We start from the raw sequence: 19403 nt of genomic DNA, 5'->3' as shown, positions 1-19403 counted from the left end.
TGTACAACTGCCCTAATTGCCACTTAAACCATTTAAGTATTGTTGGGATCAACAAAAGGATGTCTTTGCCTGTTTCATAGATTATGAAAAGGCTTTTGATAGAGTAAAACATACTGAACTCATCAGACTACTACTGGAATTGACGATAAAGATATAAGAATTATTGAAAACCTGTATTGGCATCAGAAGGCTGTGTGAAGGTTGATGATGATACAACGGACTACATAGAAATCCGACGAGGAGTTCGTCAAGGCTGTGTTTTGTCTCCGTTATTGTTTAACAGCTATTCAGATGCCATATTTAAGGGAGCATCAAGCGATTTGGAAGTGGGAATTAAAGTAAATGGAGAAACTAATAAGTAATTTGCGATATGCAGATGACAGTAATTCTTGCTAATAGTGTTGAAAGTTTGCAACTATTCCTGGACAAAATTAATATAGTTGGGGAAGAGATGGGTCTAAACATCAACATAAATATAAAAATAGCTAATGGTTTTCAGCAGAGGAAAAAATAATGCTACTGTGAAACTTAAAGACCAACATATTCAACAAGTAAATAAACTTAAATATCTTGGTTGTTGGATAACGGATGATTTGAATCCAGACCTAGGAATTAAGAGCCGAATAGAAATTGCAAGATCAACATTCAGGAAGATGAAAACATTGTTGTGTGATGATGCATTAAATTTAAAACTTCGGCAGAGTATGGTGAAATGTTATATTTGGTCTACTCTCCTTTATGGGGTTGAAGCTTGGACGTTAAAAGAGGCAACCATCAAAAGACTGGTTCATCATAGCATTCGAGCTATTCAATTCCTACTCTGAGGTACTGATTGGAATGAGCAGTGTGCATATTTAACGGAGTAGTGGCAGAGGAGTGTTCACGGGTGTCTGCGGTCTGGTGATTGCAGCACTGGAACTTTAGACTGTTAGATCGGCACCGTAGTACTGTTCGTTAAAAATGAGGAAATGTGCGGTTTATTAATTTGATCGAGTATTTTATATAACATTGCTTTTAATCACTACATTCCTTCTGACGACTTCGGGTAGGAAATCCGCAAAGACAGTCAGAATCCCGTAGTGAAGAAAAATTTGGTTTCTTTTGCTAAGAATATTCTTTCCTGTAGAGTGGTTGGAATACATACAAACGTAGGTCTGGAATAATAATAATATATGGGCAAGTTATGATGACTAAACTTGAACACATTACCCAAGTAATAATATTAATTTCGTGTGGCTATTTCTAGCCGGGTGTAACCCTTGTAAGGCAGACCCTCCGATGAGGGTGGGCGGCATCTGCCATGTGTAGGCAACTGCGTGTTATTGTGGTGGAGGATAGTGGTTTTTTTTACTAGTGGCTTTACGTCGGACCGACACATATACGTCTTATGGCGACAATGGGATAGGAAAGGCCTAGGAGGTGGAAGGAAGCGGTCGTGGCGTTAATTAATGTACAGCCCCAGCATTTTCCTGGTGTAAAAATGGGAAACCACGGAAAACCATCTTCAGGGGTGCCTAAAGTGGGATTCGAATCCACTATCTCCCGGATGCAAGCTCACAGCCGCGCGCCCCTAACCGCACGGCCAACTCGCCCGGTAGAGGATAGTGTTATGTGTTGTGTGTGAGTTGCAGGGATGTTGGGGACAGCACAAACAGCCAGTCCCCGAGTCAAGGGAATTAACAATTTTTAAAGTTAAAATCTCCGACCCGACCAGGAATCGAACCCGGGACCCTCTGGACCAAAGGCCAGCACGCTAACCATTTAGTCATGGAGCCGGCCATTTCCCAAGTAAATACATTCAAATACCTTGGAGAAATCATTCAACCTTCTGGATTCAATCGTGAAGCAAATAAAGAGAGAATTGCTAAATTACAGAAAGCATACCGAATCACTTGCAACACATATAACAAAAAATCATTCTCTCGGAAAGCAAAATTAAGATAAAAGTAATAAAACCTGAAGCATTGTACGCATCGGAAACCTTAATCATTGGCTGTAAATGATTCATAAAAGGTATAGAAAAGCAAGAAAGAAAAAAATTACGGAAAATTTCCGGCCCAGTCTGCAGGGAGTATGGATGAAAAGGAAATCTCAAGAAATTTATTGCCATACTGAAAAATTCTCAGACACTATCAGGAAAAGGAGGTTGAAAATCTATGGTCACATTCTCAAAATGAACAATGATAGACTGATCAAAAGAATTCTAAATCTTGCCCCCACGCTGAAAGTCAGGAACTGGCTAAATGAAATAGAATCAGACCTTCAGGAAATCAACATCAACCGGGAAACTGTAAAGAACCGATCTGCTTTCAGAACACTGATTAACAGTCACTGTTGTGACCGGGCGAGTTGGCCGTGCGCGTAGAGGCGCGCGGCTGTGAGCTTGCATCCGGGAGATAGTGGGTTCGAAACCCACTGTTGGCAGCCCTGAAGATGGTTTTCCGTGGTTTCCCATTTTCACACCAGGCAAATGCTGGGGCTGTACCTTAATTAAGGCCACGGCCGCTTCCTTCCAACTCCTAGGCCTTCCCTGTCCCATCGTCGCTATAAGACCTATCTGTGTCAGTGCGATGTAAAGCCCCTAGCAGAAAAAAACAGTCATTGTCTCGCGGAGCCAAAAGCTGGAACTAATAAAACCTGGACAGAAGAACGTAAGAAGAATTTCAGTGAGAGGATGAAGAGATTTTGGGAAGAAAAGAAAAGAAAATCATCAGCTAAGTAAGGTCAAGCCTGCTCCCCAGTTGGTCATAACGATGTGAAATAAATACGAGGTGTGTTCAAAAAAAGACCGAACTCTGACTAGAAAAACTTTATTATGTAGCTTACATCATTTCACAGACTGTCCCCTTCAAAATAGTCCCCTGCACTATCAACAGCGTGTTGCCAACGTTTCTTCCACTTTTGGAATGCTTCCTGGAATGCACTTTCTTTGATGGCGCGAAGTTGCCTCGTCGCATTCTCCTTGATCTCTTCAATGTCTTGGAAACGATGTCCTTTCAAGGTGGTTTTCAATTTGGGGAATAAGAAAAAGTCTGACAATGCCTTTCCAATAAAAAAACACAATCAGCATCACCTTGATGTTTGAAACGACTCATTCGTGCTTTTTTCGGTCGAGGAGAACCTTTCCCCACCCACTGTGATGATTGCCTTTTGGTTTCGACATCGTAACCGTACACCCACGTCTCATCTCCAGTGTTTCCACAAACGTTTTCCCAACTTTGAAGCAGAACTTCACGCACACGCGTTGTTCCTCAAGCTGTTTCATTATAGAATTCGACGAACATGTGACACACGCAATCACTTCAGAGGCTCTAACTCAACTGATAATGCAGGCAATGGAATGCGGAAAGCAGCGGTCTGTTGTCAGAAGTTGCCGCTAGACGCCGCCACAGTCACAACTCGCTCAATGTTGCGGTTTGCGCGCAATTTACAAAGTTCGGTCTTTTTTTGAACACACCTCGTAATAAGTGGAGAATTGTGATAAGACGCCATATAAGCTGTCTGCATGTCAATTTCGATGTTCCGCTTTACTCTACCAGATGCCAGAGAGACGGATCTCTGCTGGGCGATCTGTGGCTAAGTTTTAATTTTTATATTATCGGGTGACCACCAAATGAGACACTTAGACCGAGCACTCTACTCGACCACTGAGAGAGAGAGAGAGAGAGAGGGTTTTTTTTTTGGTGTTTTTTTGGCCTGGCCTTGAACATTTAATCCATTTGTAAGCATTTTCGCCACATACAACTCTTTGAAGTTACAGTTTTTAGACTCAGACTTGCAGTTTCATCCTGATCAGTCAATGTCCATCTCCGACGTTAAGTAGGCTACAGTAACGCATCTCAAGTGTACCGCTTTCACCTGAGTGATATCGTCTGTTTCTTGCCGTAAAACTACATTTGTCTGCCAGAATCATCAGCATATTAAATGCATTAAACTGATTATGTCCATTACTAGGAGAATATGATTGATAGATTGTCGTTTTCTCTCATTGTCTACAGAATTTCAATGAAATAATTATAGCTATGATTTATGTATCCTGTCATCTGACATGCTAATGCATTTCAGTTGGGTGAGGAGTAGATTCGTCGAGAGCCATTGCAGCTGCTCTAATTAGACTCGTTAAGCCGGTTAGGAGTTTCGAGCTTGTTTTAACAAATTATCATTATTCGTCGAGATGACTAGCAAAAACTAGTCCTGTCTCGTGGGTGTAGTGGAGTTCCTGTACGGTCAGTATGACTCATAATGAAATCATAGGTGGACTAACAGAAAAACTTAAGAGAAGATAAAACAGTACACGTGACTAGCCTGTATGATTTTTAATAATAATAATAATAATAATAATAATAATAATAATAATAATAATAATAATAATAATAATAATGTCCGCATCTGTGGTGTAATGGTTAGTGTCACTAGCTGCTACCAATGAAGGTCGGGGTTCGATTCCCGGCTCTGCCACGAAATTTGAAACGTGGTACGAGAATTGGAACGAGGTCCATTCAGCCTCGGGAAGTCATCTGAGTAGAGGGGAATTCGATTCCCATCTCAAAAATCCTCGAAGTGGTGTTCCGTGGTTTCCTACTTCTCCAGGCAAATGCCGGGATGGTACCTAACTAAAGCCACGGCCACTTCCTATTCCTTCCAATCTTCCCATCCCCAGCAAGACTTTGTTCAGTATAACAGATGAGGCCGCCTAGGCGAGGTGCTGGTCCTTCTTCCAAGTTGTATCCCCGACCAAATGTCTCACACTCCAGGACACTGCCCCTGAGGCAGCAGAGGTGCAATCCTGAAGGGTAAGCGGATTAAATAAATAAATAAATAAATAAATAAATAAATAAATAAATAAATAAATAAACAATACAATGGTAATATATTTTTTGTTCTTTGTTTTACGTCACGCTGACATAAATCAAGTCTTTTATAGTCTAATAATGTTATTGATTTTAAGTCCCATTATTTTGATATGGTTTTCGGAGATGCAGAAGTAACATAATTTTGTCCCACAATAATTCTGTTTACGTGCCAGTACATTTACCGACATGAGGCTGAAGTATTTGAGTACCTTCAAATACCACCAGACTGAGCCAGGATCGACCTTGTCAATTTGTTACTCAGACGATAGGACAGGGCTAGCTGGGATGGACGCGACCGTGGTCTTAATTAAGGCACAGTCCCGGCATTTTCAGGGGGTGCTGACGCTGAGGTTCGAATCCAGTATCTCCCGAATGCAGGTTAAAGCTACGCGGCGTGTAGGCCTACCTCGCAGGTAGCTCGCTTGGTCAATTATTAATAACTACAATATTTTGATCTTTGAAAACGTTTTCCGTAATTTCTCACTTGTAGCCAACGTTACTACGGCTTATTTTCCATCACAACAGGTGCTTCCTATACAGTCTTAACTCCAATAGAATTACCAAATACACGGCTGACTGGATACCACAGTCAAGCAGATTTTACGAAGAAGCAGACTTACAATTGGAATGGTTGCAAAAATGTCCGGAACAGTTCAGGTATTTCATTCCGATTAATAGCAACAACTATTGACAATATATTGCATACCCGTTGTGCACTGCTACTGCTGTTCAACCCCAGGTAAGTAAAATAAACAACCATTTTTTTTTTTTCATTTGCTTTAGTCGCACCGACACAGATAGGTCTTATGGCGACGATGGGAAAGGAAAGGCCTAGGAATTGGAAGGAAGAGGCCGTGGCCTTAATTAAGGTACAGCCCCAGGATTTGCCTGGTGTGAAAATGGGAAACCACGGAAAACCATCTTCAAGGCTGCCGACAGTGGGGCTCGAATCCACTATCTCCCGATTACTGGATACTGGCCGCACTTAAGCGACTGCAGCTATCGAGCTCGGTAACAACCATTCTATCTAGATATTAATATAAAGAACGATCTTCATTCGAGTAATCATATTGACGAGGTTTTTAAGAAAGATTACAGATCTCTTCACATGGTTATGAGATTATTTAGGGGTTGAAGTGAGTATGTAAAGGGGAGGGTGTATAAATCTCTGGTAAGACCGCAGTTAGAGTATGGGACCCTCCACCAGGACTACTTGATACGAGAACTGGAGAAATATTGGTTCTGGGTGATTTCCGACAAAGGAGTAGTGTTACGAAAATGTTACAAACTTCGGGCTGGGAAGACTTTGAAGTAAGGAGACGAGCTGCTCGACTAAGTGGTATGTTCCGTGCTGTCCGCGGAGAGTTGGCGTGGAGTGACATAAGTATAAGCTTGAGTGGAGCTTTTAAAAGTAGGAAAGTTGAAATTCAAGAGGACAGACTGGGGCAACCATTAATTTACAGGACGAGGAGTAAGGGATTGGAATAAACTATCAAGGGAAATGTTCCATAAATTTCCAAGTTCTTTGAAAATGTTTAAGAATAAGCCAGGTAAGCAACTGATAGCGAATCTGCCACCTGGGCAACAGCCCTAAATGCAGATGACTGACTGATTGACGAATATCGCATCAAATGCGCCGCAGTACACTGATTTCTCCTACAGTTGATCGAACCAAAGCAGTACTACTGCCACTACCCCACTTAATTGAGATGAGTCATGAGATAGGATCCACCTACGATATCACTTTTGTTCTCGTCACGGTTCAGCAATCCAGCAGAGCTATCTTCCATCTTGCCGCAGGTTTCGGTTACATTATGTAATACTGTAATAGCTCAACAGCACTCCTGGTGCCATTACTGTAAACGAAACGGCTTAGCCTCATCGCCACTAGATGGCAGCAACGTTGGAGCAGTTTGCCTCGCCATCTAGCGATTGCAATACGAACTCGCAGGATAAAACTCACGTATGCCCACTAGAGAGCAGCAACGTACGAGTTGTTCGCCTTGCCATCTAGCGATCGGAATAAGAACTTACAAAAGCCTCACGCAGGCCTACGTCAAGAGTTCATTTCTTGAATGGGGAACTTCAGGATTGAAACTGAGTAAGTCACGTGATCTTAAACTTCCCTCAATCTGTTTTTTTTTTCTCTTTGCTTTACGTCGCACTGACACAGCTAGGTCTTACGGCGACGATGGGACAGGAAAGGGCTAGGAGTGGGAAGGAAGCGGCCGTGGCCTTAATTAAGGTACAGCTCTAGCATTTGCCTGGTGTGAAAATGGGAAAACACGGAAAACCATCTTCAGGGCTGCCAACAGTGGGGTTCGAACCCACTAACTCCCGGATGCGAGCTCGCAGCTGCGCGCCCCTAACCGGACAGCCAACTCACCCGGTTTCCCTCAATCTACAAATCAATGAAGGTCTAAGCAATGGTAATTACGAATAGGTCATCTAACTATACCACTTACATTTGACCATATATTATTTCCTCGAGAATATTTAAGGCTATGCAAATAATTAATACGGAATCGGCTACCTAGACGACAGCCCTAAATGCAGATCATTGATGACTGCTTGACTGCTCAAGGCACTTCAGTAAACAGTGGTGTAGTGGTTAGTGCTCCAGAAATCTGTTCCAAAGTAGGTCGCCGGTTGCAGAGTGGACCTCGGCTCTACGCCTCTGTATTTGGGAGACGGATAGGTGCTGCTCTCCAAATGCTGCTCTCCAATGTCGGCTGTCCTTACAAGGGTTTTTCCGTTGTTTCCGTACCGGGACAGTTCCTAGTACAAGCCATGCCGCAAACCCCCTCACCTTCGACCAACATCTCCTTCATTGTGTGTCAACAATTTAGCCATTTTATAGCTATTTTGAAAAGTCATATGCTACAACATTTTGAATGTATCTATTAGCTACATTTTTAGCTGCAAATTTTCGTTACGTGAGCTAATTTGGCTATCTCCCTTTAGTAATTAATGGATTTTTTGTCAATATTCACGGCGAATGACACACGAGTCGTTCTGCGTGTTCAACTTATAGGCGACCTTTGAAATAGTGCGACGGTTATTAATTACATGACTCATTACACTCTGGTTTCAGGACTACATTGCATTATTACAGGCTATCAACCAGTCCATCATTCGGTAAATTCCTGTCTTCCATCGGTTAGCTTTCTGGTTGGCTGAAAGTCTCCTATTCGGATGGAGACAATGTTTGAACCAGTCCAGTGAAGTATACCACTGAAAGTGATAGTGAATAGCGTAGTTTTTACTAATAGTGAAAATGCCGCAAGATGGCTGCTATACATAGGCTCTTATGAGACGCCCTAGGGACGCTTGCGCAAGATGGTGGCTATACATCCCGAGTATAGGCAACAGTACAGAATGGGAATCTTGGGCGGAATTTAAAGGGTGCTTCAACCCGTTTCTAATGATAAAACTAAAGCATATTGCAAATACTGTATGATATAAAATCGAAGTTGTTTGTTTTAAGATCACATGCTAAACGCGATAAACATAAAAGAGCGGCCAATCGCTTCACCTGTCAGCGTCACTACTACGTCATTAGGCGTACGTGAGGCAGAGGGTTGTTTGTGTCAGAACATTGTGCTCTACTCGCTAGTGACCACTTGTCGGAATTCGGTGAGTTCATGTAGCCTTTTTTAAACTATTTTAGCCATTTTAGCTATATTTTTAATACAGTTTAACTACTTTTTGTGTTCATGAGTTGGCAACGTTGCCCTGGCCTGAGAGACGGCATTACCGTCTAGCAGGCCCGCTGTCCCCTTCACGGACGGAATGAGAACGCTTTAGTAGTAGTAGTAGTAGTAGTAGTAGTAGTAGTAGTAGTAGTGCCGGCCCCGTGATGTAGGGGTAGCGTGCCTGCCTCTTGCCCGGAGGCCCCGGGTTTGATTCCCGGCCAGGTCAGGGATTTTTACCTGAATCTGAGGTCTGGTTCGAGGTCCACTCAGCCAAGAATAACGGCCGAGAGGATTCGTCGTGCTGACCACACGACACCTCATAATCTGCAGTGTTTCGGGCTGAGCAGCGGTCGCTTGGTAGGCCATGGCGCTTCGGGGCTGTTGCACCACTGCTTTTCATGGTAGTAGTAGTAGTAGTAGTAGTAGTAGTAGTAGTAGTAAGTAGTAGTTTCAAAGTAGGCTGATTCTTTTACTATAGAAGAGAATAGAATATAAATATAGATTCAATGTGCACTATATCAAGAATCGCATGGTCTTTCCCGTGATAGCAGCAATCGGCGAAAAAACATTATCACCTTCAAGGCAAATTCTTCATAACGATACATTTAGGCCCTACCGTAAGGTTTGAGACGACAATTAACACGAGGAAGTCATTGCAGAGAAGAACATCTATCAACCTACTGTTGAATATTTCAAAGAAAAGTACAGTATCACCGAGTATCATCTCATAAATTACATATAGAGTCATTGTATCATAAATTACAGTGAATCATAAATATATCAACAGTGCTCCTAGTGCCATTACTGTACACCACCGCCGTCTCTAGAGAGCAGCAACGAGCAGTTTGCCTCGCCATCTAGCGATCACAGTACGAACTCACAGATTTGATGATCGGAGCGAGAGGCTCCATCCCGAAACTTTTTTGTCGACTTCTAAAAAGTAATAATGTTATTACTTATTTACTAACTAATTTTGACGGTATTCGGAGACGTCGAGGTGTCGGAAATTTGCCCTCAGGAATTTCTTTACGTGTCAGTAAATCTACCAACACGAGGCTGACGTATTTGAGCACCTTTAATAGTAGACTTTTGTAGGCAGTTCGGACTTACCACACCTTCATCACTACCTTAGAATCAGTGCATTGAAAAGTTCTACTGTGCCTCCATTTTCAGGAAACTCTTCTTTTCTCTGATTATTCAATTTCTAAAAGAATAGGTTCATGCCTAACCAAGAAGTACGTTGTCTTTGTGTCAGCCTGTAGATGATGTAGGGATAATTTAAAATAAAAATAGAATACTCCCATACCCTAATTCCGGAACCCCTGAAACTGATTAAAGATCATTTACTGTAATCGAGAATGGCTTTTGATAAATGCATTTGATTTTCTTCTTTCTTTCTTTCTTTCTTAATCTGCTTACCCTCCAGGGTTGGTTGTTCCCTCGGACTCAGCGAGGGGTCCCACATCTACCGCCGTAAGGGCAGTGTCCTGGAGCGTGAGGCATTGGGTCGGGGGATACAACCGGGGAGAATGACCAGTACCTCGCCCAGGTGGCCTCACCTGCTATGCTGAACAGGAGCCTTGGTGGGGGATGGGAAGACTGGAAGGGATGGACAAGGAAGAGGGAAGGAAGCGGCCGTGGCCTTAAGTTAGGTACCATCCCGGCGTCTCCGAACACCGAAAAAGTAGATAGTGGGACTTAAAGCCAATAACATTTATTATTATTATTATTATTATTATTATTATTATTATTATTATTATTATTACTTCTTTCATTGATCTGTCTCAGTATTATCCTCGGCTTTGACAACGCGAAAGTGACTGAGATATGAGCGATGCGAGTAATGCCATTCCATATGCAGCCAGTTCCTGCTATGAATGGGGTGAAAATGTTGCTCATACGTTGGTTCATGCAGTTCAGTGAGGTTGGCAGACTGATATATATATATAAAATAAACTTCCGGATCAGTGAGGAAAGCAACGGGAAACTACCTCACCCCGTAATTTCCTTAGAATGCCTCTTCAGTGATGCCTAGGCCATCTATGACAGCTAATGGTGGATAAGTTGAGATCCAACCAGCCTTCGAGCTGAGGAGTGAACATACACACAACGGAATGTGTCACGGTTTAGGGACATGAGAGTTAAGGGGCATTGCCAGTGGCTTCACATGAACACGGCCGTAATTCGATCCATGGACAATGGAGGTGCGATTTCCGAATGATTCCATTCGTTACGTCCCTGTAGTTTGTATTTTACGACAAACTATAAGCCCTGGGACAATGATCATGATATCAAGGATCAAGTGAAATGGCAAGTTGCTTTATTTTTATGGTTTAGTAAGTACTACCTTGCCGTTTAAGTTCAGTCAATCAATGATTCGAAGGTATTTCTGAATGACATAACCATTATGAATAGTGAGTAAAGAATGCAAAATAATGAATGAGGAAAACTGCAACCAGAAGAAACCAAAGCTAACGAGATCAAACCAACACGTGAGAAGTTCAAATTAAGCAAAGAAATGTGTCATTTGGAAGCAATGTACGGGAAATATTGGGTCGTTGCATAAGTTCGTGCGGTTTTTATATTTTACTAGCAAATGTACCCGTGCTTCGCTACGGTATTCTACAATGTATACGGATCGAAGTAAATTGCTGTACATGAAGTGAATAAAAAAATTTAATTGGATGTGTCTTGGCGTTATCCGAGAAAAAGCATAGGGAGGTCCGCAGACGTTGTTTCCAATGTAAAGTGCGAGTTGCAGAGTTGTGATGATAACGACAGGTCCACTTGTCTGCCGCAATTCACTATGCGTAACGTCAGTCACATTTTGATGGGTAAATTTGTTTATAATCAGGTGCACCTGTACCTAATGATAAAGAGAATCAGGAAAAGAGTTTTAAAAAAATGCACGCTCCCTTGCCTTCTGCTAGTGAAATCAAGAAGGGAATTATACATTACAACGGTACACAGGGGTTGGAGAACTACCCCATTCCTATTGCTAGTTAAGGTCGATGTGGGGAGTACTGTTTACAACAGCAGACTCCCTCCTGCTGAGAGTCACTTTTGATTTGTAAAGTATTAATTACAATGTAAGACACACCCCTTTCTAGATCGCTAAAAATCTACTTAAATTAATAAATGTAGATCGGCATACGGAAGTATATGCATGTTCACCTTCGTTTACAGAATAACTGCTGCTAAACGGTGCATTCATGTTGGAAAACGTATTGTAAAAACAGACGACTCTGGCCTCATTTAGCTATCTAAATGGCTGGCCCTATGGCATTTCCTCGTATCTCATCTATTTAAAGGCAAGATTATTTTAGAACCGTTGAATAGGGTGAAATTTGTGTAAGGTTTTCACACACTGAATTACTTTTCAAATACTTATGCGACAGCTTCAAACATATAATTTGGCTGGGTGGGCCAATATTCGTGTAGAATTTGATGATCCCATCTTTCCTATAAGTGAATCAAACCATCAATTTACGTGTACAAAGTGCAAAATTTAGGTAATTCCAGAAATAGAGCCAAATTTAACATAAGGGATAGAGATACAACAAAAAGTTATAGGATTAAAGTTGTAGATCACTCTAAATTGAACGGAGATTGTGCCATCCGTTTTGTGATACGACTTACCGTCTAGCCACCAAACACCTCGAAAGGAAAGTCTGCACCGTCATTAAAATTGCCTCCATATTTCGATATTTTGGGGGGGTAAAACATTATTTTTTAAACATCTCGTAAATCTTCCATCGATTACAGGCAAAAAGCTTTAATTTTGCCAAATTTCTATTTTCTAACTCGTCTGGGAGACTGTGCTGCCATGTTGATATGGGGGAGGGGGTTAAAATTAGGACTTTCAGGAAACTTTTAAGCCCATGAAACCTATAGGTCATCCTTCAGGATAAATATCACCGACTGTGTTCTTATGCAGATTTGAAAACTCCCAACGTGTCCCTCTTAGAGAATTTTGAGAATTTTCGATTTTTCTAGGGATCCTGGTACCAAGGTTGTCTGGTACCAAGTTTTAAGTTTCTAGGATGCCTAGAATGGTCTCATTAATTCACGTCTGTTTTCATTTTTATGCCTTAATTTATATATGTATAGTACAGTATATATAGATCGCGCCAAACTGTCTTCTATTTATTAATATGGATTTTATATTTCACCCGCTTCCGAAGTGGTTCTAGGGGCGTCTTACTCCCACAGTGTGTTTTCCAGGTCATACTTGAAAGTCATACTGAAACATACACACGTCTACTACCTTGGGCATATTTGACACTTTATTTTTTCACCCTTTCTCACCCTCTATGCCAAAGGGCGGCATTTTTGACAATTTATTATTTCACCCTTTCTCACCCTCTATACCAAAGGGGGGGTGAGGCTGGACTTTAAAAATCCGGAATGTTACTATTCATCTCAGCGACCCGGAAAACTATGGATTAGGCAGTATATTCGATTATTATTATATCTCATTACCCTCCCCCCTAAAGGGAGTCAAACTTTGAGTTTAAAAAACCGGGAGTGTTACTATTCATCTCAGCGACCACGAAAACTATGGCTTCGACACTATTTTCGATTATTTTTAAACCTGAATCCCCCTCAACCCCACCAGAAAGGGGGATGAACTTGGACTTGTAAAATATCCGGGGTCTCACCATTCATCTCAGCGACCCCGACAACTATGGATTCAACATCATTTTCATTTATTTTTATATATCACTCTCCAATTGCCACCCACCACGAAGGGGGCTGAACTTTAAAAAATTCCGGAGTGCCATTATTCATCTCAGCGACCCCGAAAAGTATGGATTCTACACTACTTTCGATTATTTTTATATCTCAGCCCCCTCGCTCATCGGTGCCTAAGAGTTCCTGGGGTGTCCTACCTCCACGTGGTTTGTCTCCTGATACTAAAATTTCGAAGTGTACAATTCACCTCGGCGAAATCGAAAACTATGTATTCGACACTATTTTCGATTAATTTTATATATCAATACCCCCTCGCCCCCGATCCCAAAGGGGGATAAACTTGGACTTATAAAATAAACGGATTCTCACTATTCATCTCAGCGACCCCGACAACTATGGATTCGACACTATTTTCCATTAATTTTATATAACATTCTCCCATCTCCCCCACCACGATGGGGGCTAAAATTGGACTTTAAAAAATTCCGGAGTGTCACTATTCATCTCAGCGACCCCCAAAAATATGGAATCGACACTACATTCGATGATTTGTATATCTCAGCCACTCGCCCCCCCCCACCCCTAATGTTTCCTGGGATGTATTACCCCCACGTGGTTTGTTTCCTGATACTAAAATTCCGGAGTGTCACTATTCATCTCAGCGAACCCGAAGCCTACGTATTCGAGAGTATTTTCTATTATTTCTATATATCAATCCCCCATTCCCCCCCCCCCAACAAAGAGGGCTGAACTTGGACATTAAAAATTCCGGAGTGTTGCTATTCATTTCAGGGAGCCCGAAAAGTATTGATTCGACACTACTTTCGATGATATATATGTCTCACCCCCTCGCCCCCCCGCCCCTAAGCGTTCCTGGGGTGTCCTACCCCCACGTATTTTTGTCTCCTGATACTAAAAATGCGAAGCGTACCATTCACCTCGGCGACCCCGAAAACTATGTATTCGACACTATTTTCGATTAATTTTATATATCACTCCTCCCTCGCCCCCTCACCAAAGGGGGATAAACTTAGACTTATAAAATATCCGGAGTCTCACTATTCATCTCAGCGACCCCGACAACTATGGATTCGACACTCTTTTCGATTATTTTTATATATCACTCTCCCATCGCCTCATACCACGAAGGGGGCTGAACTTGGACTTAAAAAAATTCCGAAGTGTGACTATTCATCTCAGCGACCACGAAAAGTATGGATTCAACATTACTTTTGATGATTTTTCTATCTGAGCCCTTTTGCCCCCCTGCCCCTACGGTTTCTTGGGGTGTATTACCCCCACGTGGTTTGTCTTCTGATACAAACAATCCGGGGTGTCATTATTCATCCCAGCGGCCCCGAAAACTGTGGATTCGACACTATTTTCTATTATTTTTATATATTACTCCCCCATCGCCCCCCACCCCGAAAGGGGCTGAACTTGGACATTTGAAAACTCCGGAGTGTCACTATTCGTTTCAGCGAGCCCGAAAAGTATGTATTCGACACTACTTCCGATTATTTTAATATCTCACCGCCCTCGCCCCCCCCCCCGCCCCTAAGGTTTCCTGGGCTGTCTAACCCCCACGTGGTTTGTCTCCTGATACTAAAAACCCGGACTGTACAATTCCCATCGGCGACCCCGTAAACTATATATTCGGCACTATTTTTGTTTAATTTTATATATTACTCCCCCCTTGCACCCACCTGAAAGGGGACTGAACTTGGACTTGAAAAAATCCCGAGTGTCACTATTCATCCCAGCGACCCCGAAAAGGATGGATTCGACACTATTTTCGTTAATTTGTGTATCTGACCCCCTCACCCCCCCCCCAAGGTTTCCTGTGCTGTCTTACCCCCACGTGGTTTATCTCCTGATACTAAAAATCCGAAGTGTACAATTCCCCTCGGCGACCCCGAAAACTATGTATTCGACACCATTTTCGTTTATTTTTATATATCACTCCCCCCTCACCCCCACCCCAAAGGGGGCTCAACTCGGGCTTTAAAAAATCCGGAGTGTCACTATTCATCTCAGCGACCCTGAAAAGTATGGATTCGACACTATTTTCGTTAATTTTTATATCTGACCCCCTTGCCTCCCTCCCGCCCCTAAGCTTTCCTTGGCTGTCTTAACCCCACGTGGTTTGTCTCCTGATACTAAAAATCCGGAGTGTACAATTCACCTCGACAAACCCGAAAACTATGTATTCGACACTATTTTCGTTTAATTTTATATATCAGTCCCCCCTCGCCACCCACACAAATGGGAGCAGAAATCTGACTTTTTAAAAATCGGGAGTGTCACTATTCACCTCAGTGACCCCAAAAACTATGGATTCGACACTATTTTCGATTATGTTTTTACCTGAACCCCCTAACCCCCACCCCTAAGGGGGCTAGTGGTGGCTTACCCCCACAGTGCTCGTCTCCAGATAGCAAATAATATGTGTTTAAAATTTGTTTTGAAATTTCTCCAGTGGTTTAGGAGGACATGCGTCATTTACACACATACATTCATCATCAGTCCCCCCTCACCCCCCACCCAAATGGGAGCAGAATTTTGACTTTTAAAAAATCGGGAGTGTCACTATTCACCTCAGCGACCCCAAAAACTATGGATTCGACACCATTTTCGATTATTTTTTACCTGACCCCCCTAACCCCCCACTCCTAAGGGGGGCTAGAGGTGGCTTACCCCCACAGTGCTCGTCTCCGGATAGCAAATAATAAGTGTTCAAAATTGGATTGAAATTGCTCCAGTGGTTTAGGAGGAGATGTGTCATTTACATACAAACATTCATTTTTATATATATAGATAGATTTTACTGTCACTGTCACGCACTGTAACTCAGAATTACAATCACTCAGTGATGTATTCACCTCCACTCTCTATGACCTGCCAACGTTCAGGTAGCAGTTGATTGCCTCGCCTGTAGAACTGTTTTGGTTTTAACTGGAAGAAATCTGTTTGCCATTGGTCAAGAGAAGCGTCGTCAGGAAACACTTGCCCCTGAATGTGGTCAGAAGAGAGCGGAAAAGATGGATATCTGAGGGGCAACGTCAGGGTGATACGGGGGATGAGGAAGAGATTCCCAGCCAAGTTCAGCAATCACACCTTTGGTCAATTGCGCTGCATGCGGACGAGCGTTATCATGGAGCAATAAGACTGGTTGTTGTCTTTGTCTTTTGTTGCCAATAGCAACGGCAAGCCATCTTAGCTGGTCGTTATACACAGCAGAGGTAATCGTTACGTTTTTCAGAAGAAGTTCATGGTGAAGAATGCCATCTTTGTTCCACCAAATACACAACGTGATTTTCTGTGAATGGGCACTATCCTTGGCACGGGGAGTTGTTGGGTTTTTTTTTTTTTTTTTTTTTGTGATGGGCTGAGCCACACTCTTTCCTCTTCATGCTGACATACAGGCACCGTTTCTCGTCATCGCTGACAATGTTTGAAAGGAACGCTTTGTGCCTATCACAAGTCAACCGGTGCCGGGCAAGCAATGACGAACAGATGTTTACTCGTTGATTTTTGTTACCCATATACCCAATTTCTGTACCTTACCCATCAAATGCAAATGGCGTACAATAGTTGACTGACCACATTCACAAAATTGCGCCATTTCCCGCGGTGTATGACGGGGATTCTCATGAAGCAACTCATTCAAGCGATTTTCGTCAAAATCTGAAGGTCTTCCAGAACGTGGATCATCAGATAAGTCAAACCATCCTGCTCGAAAGCAGGAAAACCATTTTCGTGCTGTTCTTTCAGCAATTGTTTTATTTCCGTACACTTCACAAATTGTTCTCGCAGCTCCAGCTGCACTGGATCCTCGGTTAAACTCAAAGAGTAAAATGTGTCGGAAATGCTCACTTTTCTCAACTTGACATTCCATATCCGTTTGTCTGAAATGTACATAAATAATACGTTCACAATCAAGAAAACCTGTGCTTCACAACGCACACATTCCAAACTCGGTTAAAACAACGGAATAACGATAAGCAATCTCTTCACGCCGCATTGTTGCCAACCGGAAAGAATACCGCACCACCAACTTATGCATCGACCGTATGAAGAAAAATGAAATTAAAGAAAGCCTTCTTAAGGGAAATTCAGTCCCATAAGCCTTTGTTTGGACTGGGGGACTATTCGTAATTAGTCTAATTACACCTTAGAACAGTCTATAGAGCCTGAGTTAGAGAATATGTGCGTTTAAATTGTGATATTCAGTGGCATAGGCAGAAGGGGTGCCTGCTGCCATTTCTTGATGGATACAGTACTTTTGTATCCATCTCTTGGCACAGGCCAGAGTAAAATGTAGCTTCCACCGAAGTCCCAGTCTCATCCATGGCTGTGACAATATGGAAGCTGCTGGGGTATGGGTGGTGCTGAGTAATGACATTCAGAGCACGACTAGTGCATCTGAGTGCTATGAAAGGTGTTGCTCATAGGGTCAGTCGTGCTGCAATAGCACTTGCTGACCCAGTGAGGAAAGCAATGGCAAACTACCTCACTCCTCGTCTTGCCTAGTACGCCTCATTTTGGTGCTGCCATTGGTTTTTGCGGTTTCCTTATAACCGCATAACCTTTGGTGGTACTATTTGAGGATCCAACCAGCCTTTGGGCTGATGACCTAACAGACAGACAGACAGACAGGCAGAAGGGAGCTTACTCGGCCGTAGCCCCACTCTTTTCTTATAGCCATATTTTAATATATTAATCATATTTAAAGTATGGGGAAACATTCCATCTCTGGTGTTCTACCGACATTAACTTCACTGTTATAACAATACCTGTGGTTAATCTGAAACTGAAGTTACACAAATTAAATCCGCATCAGAAGTGTCATAAAAACAACGATATCTTGTCTTACGCCCGATTCAGCGAATGTATTCTTCTGCTGTCAAATGTAACCCGAGTACCGTTAATTAGATGCGGCACCCCAAAACAAAGAAATCGATTTCCAGTCGACTCTTAAAAGGGTAAATTGTAAGTAGCTCCAGCAGCCATAATACACTACTGCTTATTGAGAGCTCAGTCAGCTAACGTTTTAGTATCGATCAGTTCAGTTCGGTAGTGAACTCAAAATAAGGAGTACAAAAAGAAAATTACCGTATCACGGATTTCTTCCAGGAAAAAACAAAACAAAAAAACACCTACAAACCCGCAGAAGAAATGGAGAAAGGAATCTGAACTAGACGTCTCTCCCGCTACTTCTGAATGAATCCTCAGACTCTACCAACTCAAGCGTACTGTATATGTCACAAAGATTTAGCACGAGAGTTACGGGAAGGAGGAGACTAAACGTGACAGGAGACTAAACGTGACAGGAGAAGAAGTAAAATCAAGTATAAAATGCAAGGGTATTTTCACGAACGGGGTAGAAAGATTCTTGCAGTGATCTGTGGAGCAAAACATGGATAGGGTAGTTGGAAATATTTCCACACTTGAGTGGCAGATACATTTTAGAGATGTTAGCAGCAGTAATTGCGACTGCGCAAAAAGAAGAGCAGTACAGGATAAGGTGCGACGAAATAATTAAGTCTATGACCACCACCACCAACAAATTCGTATTTAAATTATAGTACTTTCCACGTAGTTTACAGTTTCTTTGCGCTGTCAGCAGTAAAAAGAGTATAATAAATTTAAAAAATGTTCAACCACTTATCTGTTTAGGAGCATCGTGTAATCTGAATTGCAATCATTTTGGTTTCAGAAACCGCACATCAGAAAATAAGTATTTTAAACAACTTCAGAAAAAAATGCTCCTTGCTCACAACTAACAGTGTATGTCCAAGCCCTGTCCCGTTTCTCTACGGAGTCGGGTAAGAAGTGAGATGAATCTTCGTAGCAAGCTTTTAGGGCCGGATGCCCTTCCTGACGTCAATGAGATCTCTATATAAATTCTGGAGCTACCGTTATAATAGTACTACGGAAAATCTTCTGCTATTCTCTGCTATTCACGTGACCGCCCAGATTGAGTACGCCTCAGCGATAATACATGAGATCATTTAGGACAAACCATACATCTCAGTATCCAGTTAATAATTATCCAGGCTTCAGTCTCATAATACGCTGTCTATATCAGTGACTTCCATGACTGAACAAAGCAAAAGTTGACAGGTAATTAAGAAGTAGAGAACCGAACCATGGCTGC

At 42.3% G+C, this 19403-nt stretch overlaps 1 protein-coding gene across 1 annotated transcript in view; it reads right to left on the bottom strand.

Annotated features, from left to right (window-relative positions):
* Nucleotides 1-19403, bottom strand: part of LOC136875863 (growth factor receptor-bound protein 10) — a 1220440-nt gene that overhangs the window by 571720 nt on the left and 629317 nt on the right. The window lies entirely within an intron of this gene.

Source organism: Anabrus simplex, chromosome 6, assembly GCF_040414725.1.
Source record: "Anabrus simplex isolate iqAnaSimp1 chromosome 6, ASM4041472v1, whole genome shotgun sequence".
Classification (NCBI taxonomy): Eukaryota; Metazoa; Arthropoda; class Insecta; order Orthoptera; family Tettigoniidae; genus Anabrus; species Anabrus simplex.
This window is presented reverse-complemented; position numbering and strand designations above follow the sequence as displayed.